Source organism: Chelonoidis abingdonii, chromosome 26, assembly GCF_003597395.2.
Source record: "Chelonoidis abingdonii isolate Lonesome George chromosome 26, CheloAbing_2.0, whole genome shotgun sequence".
NCBI classification, from domain to species: Eukaryota; Metazoa; Chordata; order Testudines; family Testudinidae; genus Chelonoidis; species Chelonoidis abingdonii.
This window is the reverse complement of record NC_133794.1, coordinates 10,807,576-10,816,563: the sequence shown is the minus strand read 5'-3', so window position 1 is coordinate 10,816,563 and position 8,988 is coordinate 10,807,576.

Here is an 8,988-nt window from a genome sequence, read left to right as displayed (position 1 = left end):
ACCGGGCTCCGGTCACCCATCCCTCCCTGAGCTGGTCCTGGTTCCTGGACACAAGGCCCCCTTCCCCAGCCCACTGGGGGCCTGCTCAGGGCTCGGTCTGGGAGTCAGGGCTCTTCGGGCGCCGTGGGGCCCGCCTCGGTTTGCAGGCCAGTTGGGGCCCCAGGAGGGCGCTAGCAAACGCTCCCCGTGCCAGCCGCAGCCAAAGTCGAGCGCCACGTTGCGGGTTGTTGGGTGAGCAAACAGCAGGTGCCGGGGTCAGGCTCCCACGGTGCTGGGGGGGTTTGGGGGCAGCTGCCGCTTGGGTAACTCCGGCTGGGGATTGCAATTCCCATCACCTCCAGACCTGCCAATTCGGCCAAGGCCAAACTGTTCCCAGCAACGAGGACATGCCTCAGCCAGCCCGCCTCCCCCCGCTGCCCCATGCGAGCTGGGGCACTGCTCACTTAGTCCTGGGGCTGGACCAATCCCCCTCCCCCCAGCTGCCAGGTGAGTGGGATGCTCTGAGGCAGGAGGGAAACAGCCACAGGGACAGGTGGGGAAACTGAGACAGGGTGAGGCCATCCAAGGAGCCTGCATCTGAGCTGGGCCTGGAACCCAGGAGTCCTGGCTCCCAGTCCTATGATCAGCCCCCCACCCCTCCAGAACTGGGAAGAGAACCCAGGAGTCCTGGCACCAGGATAATGACCCACCCTGGCGGGGTTTATTTTTAGCCCAAGGTGGCCCCGCCCCCACCAGACTGTTGCTATGGCGATCGAATGCAGGGCAAAGGGCCATCCCGCAGGGCGGGGGGCACAAGCATCAGGTTCAGGGAGCGCGGCCTTCGCCCGGTGGGTGACATCACGGTCCAGAACCCATGTGAGGCAGGATTCCCGGCGGGGCACTTCCAGCACCTCTGTGCCAGCCCGATGCTGTGCCGGGTGGGGGGTCTGCTTGGGGGCCAGACCCCAGAGCTTGGACTGACCCTGCCGCATTCACCCCTCCAGAGTAACCCCCCACCCCTCATTCAGGGACCAGAGGGCGAGAGAGGCTGACCCCAGAGGTGTTTGGGGGGCATGACCCCCCCCGGGACGGGGTCACATGCTGCATTTGGGGGTCTGACCCTAGGTGTCTGTAGCTTGATTTGTCTGCAAATCCCTGCTACCCACCCCCAGCTCTGCCGGTGCCCCTCACTCCCGACCCACAGCCCCTGCTAGCCCAGCCCTGGGCTCCCCACCTCCAGCTCTGCCGGTGCCCCTCACTCCTGACCCGCAGCCCCTGCTAGCCCAGCCCTGGGCTCCCCACCCCGAGCCCTGCTGGTGCCCCTCACTCCCGACCCGCAGCCCCTGCCAGCCCAGCCCTGGGCTCCCCACCCCCAGCCCTGCTGGTGCTCACTCCCGACCGCAGCCCCTGCCAGCCAGCCTGGGCCCCCCCGCCTCTGCCCGCCTGACCGGGTTAGTGCTGTGCAGAACCGCCCCTTGTGGCCACCAAGCGGAACGGTGCCTCGTGGCGAGGGTCCTGAGTGTGTTTGCGTCTCTCAGCCTTGCGCGGGCTGGCCGCTGGTGCGGGGTGGAGGGCAAAGTAGGGAACCGGAGCGGGCGTGTGCAAAACAGGCACACGTTTGCTGTGGCCGTGGTCACTACCGTGGGCCCAGCTCCTGCCCCCGGGGGCACGCCTGGGAGAGCTGTCAGACAGCCCCCCTGCCCGACAGGCATCTGGGCCGACTGAAGTGCTTCTGGGTGGGGGCTGGGGGTGTTGCTGCTGTCTCACACCATGCCCATCCTGCATCATGAGGCGCAGGAGGCGAGCATGAAGGGTTCTCCCATTCCCACCCTGGCTCAGGCCTTCCCCTCCCACACCCTGAGTGGGCAGCAAGCGGGGTCGTCCGGTGGGCCCCATGAGGAGGGGTTCAGAGCCCAGCTTCCCTTCCCCCGGACTCTGCCCACTTCCAGCGCTTGGTGACTCCTACGCGCCGTGCCCCCGCAGTTTCGCAAGGAGACGGTCTGTGCTCTAAGGTGGGCAGGCGGGGGTGGACCATCGCGAGTCGGGCATACTCTCTGGCTCCGGTGCCCAGTCAGCGCCCCATACCTTGATTGTCGGCTGCAACCTCACAGGCCAGGGCACTGGCTTGCAGAACTCATCCACCCCAATCGTTCTCTCGTGGTAGGTTTCCAGACGCCACTTGCCTCATCCTCTTCGTGGGCCACCTGGGCTCTGCCGCTGGTCTACTCGTTAATTCTCGGCGTGAACTCTGGCGTTCCTGACTGCTTCGTGAGGCCTCCTGCAGATAAAACGAGCTGACCCTCAAGGCTGCCTTGGTCAGCGTACACTGCGGTCTACGTATAAGGCAGGGCCGAGGCTAGTGGAAGTCTCTCGCGTATATCTCTTGCTCCTGCACAGGGCCGTCTCAACTTTCTCTCGTGCGCTCCTCCCTGGGGCTCATTCCAGAGCTCCAGCCCCTTGGAGCGGCTCAGCTCAGTTTTTCCTCATCAATTTACAATGATATGGTTTCCTCTTGTGCTCCTCACTCTCAAGTGTGCGCTCGACGCGGCAAAACTCGCAATCCTTCAATTCTATGTCCTCCTTTTGTATCTTCTGCCCTAACACTGAGATGGCTGTTCTCTCTCAGCCTCCACTGCACCCTCTTGCAGACATGCGGAACATTATTGAACTGGCGCTCTCTTCAGCTCCAGCTTGGTTAACCTCCCATCCGAGATGTTGATGTCTCTAGATCAGAGAGACATGTCGCCAGTCTGTGGTGCTTGTGCTGTGTTTCGCAGTGACTCAGCACTCGCGCCTAACTTCTCGCTCTCGCATACGAGACACCATCTACTGCGCAAACTCTCTGTGCAGCCTCTCTCCTCCTGCTAGTCTCTCTTGAGGCTAGGCAAAATCTCGCTCTCTTTCAGAAGGGATACTAGTGGTCGATCGAGCGCTTGATTTTTTCGGGCTGTACTCCTAGTATAATAACTCGTGTTGTGTCTCTGTGAGTACTTTTCTAGGATTACCTTCGCACATATCATACCTGTATTGTGGTGTTGTTAGTAGGAGCTCCTCAAAATGAATAGTTTTTCTTCCATTTACAATTGCAGCTATAACTGCTGGCGGGCATTCCAGGACACAATCTCTGGTATAACAGGAGCTATCTGGTATCTTTCCAGGTGTCCAAGTTAGTGGATGGCTGTCTTGGTGCTTCGTAACTTACTCTCTTAAAGGTACTTTGTCGCACTCTCCGCCCACAGGATATACTCGCTCAGAGCACACCTACGTGCTCGAACTTTCCTCAGTATTGCCCCCTCCCCTTCGTTGTGAGCTTTCTCCTGGCTGGCAGGGTCTGTGCTGTCGTGTCGCTCTCATGTGCAAGTTAAAATGCCCTGAGGCTGCTCTAACTTACCTCTGTTGATAGTGGGCCACCTACCGAGAGGGCTTGCCTATACCTGCCTGATGTTGTCTGCTGGACTCGCGTGGTCAAGGCACAGGGGCTCTTCTTCACCGGGTCCCGGATAGATCTAATCTCCTCCAAGAATGCGCGTGGATCCGACCAGTAGTACGCCTCTGCCCTGTTCCACCTGCAGCTTCCGTCGGCACACCTGAGTGCAGTGCACAAAGGGAGGGTTGGGATCTTAGGGGCGCGCTATGGCTTGTGATCTAACTCAGTGACTAGTTGGAAGAGGTATGTGCGGGTGCGAACATTAAAGTCTCCTCTAGGATAATGCATATCGTAAGATGGTGGGGAGCCTGATTCTAAGGCCCATACTGGTGTAGTCATGATAGACCTGACGCCAGGGTTGCGCTCCCATATTAAGCCCTCTCACGCCACCTGCGGTGTGCAGAACACGTGGGCCCCCGGTTACTTAGTGAGATGGATATGGCTCTCTCCTGAACCGCTGGAAGGGGTTCAGGCGCCATTTGACATGCCGACGAGGAACGGATTCTGACGGTAGATAGAGAATCACCTGTTAGTACGATAAGTGACGCAGCAGATGTCCAATGCTACAGCAACACACACCACGCAGCTTGGGAAGGCCTATATCCCTACTCGCTCAAGTGACATCTTGTTGACCGCCATCTCCACTCCTCTATACTCGCGGCCCGGGCGCCTGGCAGAGCTGGAGGTGGGGCTTGAGCCCCAGGGCTGGGCTAGCAGGGGCTCGCAGGTCTGGGGAGTTGAGGGCACCAGGCAGGTGGGAAGCCCAGGGCTGGAGCTAGCAGGGGCTGTGGGTCTGGGGAGTGAAGGGGCACCAGTGCAGTGGGGAGCCCAGGGCTGGGGCTAGCAAGGGGACTGGCGCGGGGTCAGGAGTTGAGGGGCACCAGGGGTAGGGTGTGGAGCCCTAAGTGCGTCGCGCGCAGCAAGCAGAATGACGTGTCCTGTCTCTTGCGCCCCGGTCCCACCAGTATCTTTGTGATGTAGGGTGGGCCCAGGGCATGACGGATTTTGGGAGTCCGGTGGAGCATGTGCTAGTCATGGGACTGCAGCGAAGGTTATTCAGTCGCGCGCAGTAGTTATGTGTCTGGCTCACTACTGTTGGTTGCGACTCATCGTGGTGTATCTCAACACTTCTGTTGGTGCAGCTTGGTACTTTCCTCATGTGTGGTGAGGGGAGCTGGGTGGCGAGGAGGTCTTCCAATACTTTCAGAATTTGATCTCGTGCATGATTGCAGGTCCAACCCGGAGAGCTGGATAAATGAAAGTTGCGGTGGGCCGCCTGTTTGCCTCCGGTGATAGTTGCGGAGCGCGGGGCGAGTCCTTGTCAAGCTCAGGCTCTGGAAGCGGCCAGTGGGCCTTAAGCGCACCCGCAGAATAAACTAGTCCACTCCCCTCTGTTGCCAGCTCATAAGTAACCGGGCGGGAGAGCGATCTTTTCGGGGATGAGGAGCTGAAGTCCTAATGAACAGGCTCTCACCCCAAGGGACGCCCCTAGCCCCCTCTCCCCATGACCCTTGCTCCCCAGCCCTTAAACAACTAACCACACTACGACATACCTCGCAAAGGGCATCCTTGCGGGTGTTTTATATTGACTTTCAATGGGACAAGATCAGAGTCCAAATGACTGGACTGTTATTGAAATGGTCATGTTTAAAGACAGAACAAAGGATCAGTCATTTAAACTGATACAGAATCAAATTAATTAACCTACAGCATACATTCCTCACCATTCCACTCTTGATAGAGATGTCAAACAAAGTTCTTTATTGCTAACAGACAGCTAATTCTTCCTCTGACCACTGATCTCTTTTATACCCTAATTATATGACAAGGAGAGGAACTTTTCATGATGCTACAAAAATGTCTTTAATATTACCTAAAATTTCACTCTGAGGCAATTGAGTAATTAAGCAATAAAGTAAAATAGGCTCTTGAGTGAAAGCAGGAAATGAGCACCTCTGTTTTAGTCTTAATTTATTTCTAAGGATCAAATATCTGGGAAACTAGACCACATGGAAAGTAAAGGGTTTTTGGATGTCTGGGACAATCTAGATGTTAAGTGGTATTTTAGATATTTGCCATTAATTAGCGTATTGTCTGTAGACTAACATGGAAAGTGAACACAGCTTTATTCCAGTAGATCAGGGGTAGGTTGCCCTAAATTTTACAGGAGGGCTGTTCCCGTAAGTTAGCAATAAACAATGAGTCGAGTGTAAAGATGTGCCCTGGATCCTACTGTTCTGCATGGACTGACCCCAGGCCCTTCTAGCTCAAAGCATGAGACTTTAGTTATGGACCAGCGTTCAGTTTAGCTCAGAGGTTGCCACCAGACTCACCAACCTGGTTCCAGCCACTAGATGGGACAAAGCCACAGTGTTTCGCCTGGATCACACAAAGCACATACCATAGACTGAATCAGTAAGAAATGTGAACTAGTTGTAATGCTTTCCATTGAACAAACAGGCAGGACATTTAAACACAAAGAAACCTTGAACCACACTTGAGTTAAAATTTTCTACAAGATTCTTTTGCAAATTTCATCTGCTGGTTTTTAATCACCAAATATTGTTAATTCCTTGTAAAGAGATCCAGAAATATACATTGATTATTTGACTATTGTGGCATTCAGAAACCTAGCAACCCCAGTCATGGGCAGGGACCCCATCATGCTAGACGTTGTAAACAAAACCAAAGACAATCTTGTCCCAAGTGCTTATCATCAAAGTATAAAGAAAGGAACAGCTGGAGAGGGACAGCACAGAATAGATGCTACTTGCGTCAGTATGATAGACAGCAGTCTCAGTGCACTGTCTGCCTAACCACTGTCAATATTTTGTGGATAACGCCCAAGCAGGTTTTATGGATGCGGATCTGAAGGCAGGACAACAGTGGGCTTGGTGAAATGCTACCGAACTCCTCCCATGCAAGAGGGGAGCATGGAGAATACAGTATGTGCTTTGTTTGAAAATGTAGCAAGACGGGCAATGAAGGCTGGCATTTCCCAGCAGAGCGGAATCAGGAGCACCAGTCGTATCTCTATTGTGTATGAGAGATGATAGTTGGGGTGGGATAGGCAGCAGTTTCCTTGATAGATTGCTCCCGACCCGCAGCCCCTGCCAGCCCAGCCCTGGGCTCCCCACCCCCAGCCCTGCTGGTGCCCCTCACTCCCGACCCGCAGCCCCTGCCAGCCCAGCCCTGGGCTCCCCCTAGCCCTGCCGGTGCCCCCCACTCCCGACCCGCAGCCCCTGCCAGCCCAGCCCTGGGCTCCCCCCGCCTCTGCCCCTGCTGACCGGGGAGTGCTGTGCAGACGCCCCCTTGTGGCCACCAGCGGAACGTGCACCGTGGCGAGGGCTGAGTGTGTTTGGCTCCAGCCCTGCCCGGCCGCCCTGGTGCGGGGTGGGGGCAAGTGGGAACCCGGAGCGGGCGTGGTGCAAACACAGGCACACGTTGCTGTGAGCCGTGGCACTCGTGGGCCCGCTCCTGCCCCCGGGGGCCGCCTGGGAGCTGTCAGAGCCCCCCTGCCCGCAGGCATCGGGGCTGAGTGCTCTGGGTGGGGGCGGGGGGTTGCTGCTGTCTCACCAGCCACCTGCAATCAGGAAGGGGCAGAGGCAGCATGAAGGGTTCCCCTTGCCCCCTGGCTCAGGCCCTTCCCCTCCCCACACCCTAGGGCAGCAGCGGGGTCCCTGGGCCCATGAGGAGGGGGTGAGAGCCCAGCCTCCCTTCCCCCTGGAGCTCTGCCACTTCCAGCAGTGACACCTCCCTGCCCCCGTGAGACTCCGCTGTGGGGCGGGTGGGGCGAGTCGGCTACTCGGCTCCGGTGCCCAGCACCCCAACTGGGCCGGGCACTGGCTGCACTAACCCCAGTTCCTGTGGGTTCCCAGCCTTGCCCCTCTCTGGGCCACCTGGCTCTGCCCTGGGCTCCTACTCCTGGCGACTGGCTCCTGCTCCCGGGCCTGCCCGAGGGACCCTGAGCCCCGTCAGCGTCCTGCGGCGAAGCAGGACCAGGTGAGCCCAGATCAGCCCTAACGGGGGTTCCCGGCCTCCCTGGGGCTCATTCCAGAGCTCCAGCCCCTTGGAGGGCAGCAGTTTTTCCTACATCTTGTCCTGCCTCCAGTGGCCACGGAGAACAATCCGTCCTCAGCCCCTTTATTTCAGCCCCTAACACGAGGGCTGTTCTCCGGCCTCCTCCCCCTTTGACAGTGGACTTATCTGATGCTCTTTCAGCCAGTTGTGCACCCATCCGATAGTGATGTCTCTAGCCCACATCTCGCCAGTCTGCTTGTGCCTCTGTCATGTGGGACTCTGTCCGAAACCTCCTCAAAATCTGCAGCTTCCCCCATCCCTGAGGCCAGGAACCCTACCCAAGAAGGAAGTGAGGTTGATTTGGCGACTCCTTATAACGCTGTTGTCTCTGGATACTTGCAAACTGCTTCTTATAACGGCTTCTGGTATCTTTCCAGGTGTCCAAGTTAGGCTGCTGGTCTGTAATTCCCCTGGTCTTCCATTCGCCCCCAGAACCTCGCAACTCTGTGCCTCAGTTTCCCCTCCCAGCTCTTGTGAGCTCTCAGGGGCAGGGCCTGTCTCTCGCTCTGTGTCTGTGCGGCAGCAGGGCCGGGCCAGGACTAATCCTCTCCAGATGCTGTCCCCAGCTCTCGCCCTTTCCACCTGCAGCTCCGCGCACACCTGAGATGCAGGAACAAAGGAGGGTTGAAGCCCCTAGGGGGCGCCAGGTCTCAGTGACTGGGAAAGGAGCAGGGTGGGTGGGAGACCTGATCTAAGGCCCTGGTGCTGTGCCTGGCCAGGGTGGCCCAAGCCCTACGGCCCCTGGGTGCACACGGGCCCCCGGCTGAGGGTGTCTCCCTGCCGCTGGAGGGTCGGGCCCATGAGCCGAGGAGGTTCTGGGTGTGGTTAGCGTGTCAGCGTGTCACTGTGCCACACACACAGCTGGGGGCCACCCTCCAGGCCTGTGCCACTAAACACTGGGGCGCCGGCAGAGCTGGAGGTGGGGAGCCCAGGGCTGGGCTAGCAGGGGCTGCAGGTCGGGAGTGAAGGGCACCAGGGCAGGGGGAGCCCAGGGCTGGGCTAGCAGGGGCTGTGGGTCGGGAGTGAGGGGCACCAGGGCAGTGGGGAGCCCAGGGCTGGGCTAGCAAGGGGCTGCGGGTCAGGAGTGAGGGGCACCAGGGTAGGGGGGAGCCCAGGGCTAGGCTAGCAGGGGGCTGCGGGTCAGGAGTGAGGGGCACCAGGGCGGGGGGGAGTCCAGGGCTGGCTAGCAGGGACTGCAGGTCAGGAGTGAGGGGCACTGACGGGGGCGCCTCGGACAACACTTCTGGGCAGCTTGGTCTTTCCCAGTGGGGAGGGCTGGGGGGAGAGGAGGCTCCATCTTCAGCTGATCCGTGCATGTTCGGGCCACCCGGAGCTGATGAAAGTCGCCCTTTGCCCGGGCACTGGGCGCGGGCCGGGAGAGCGGCCAGGGCTTGGCCCCAGATAACGCTGCCCTGAGCCAGCGCTGGCTCAAGGAGAGGCGGGGGGGAGGGACGGGGGTGGGAGTCTGATCCTATGCAGCTCCCCCAAGCCCCAGCCCCAGC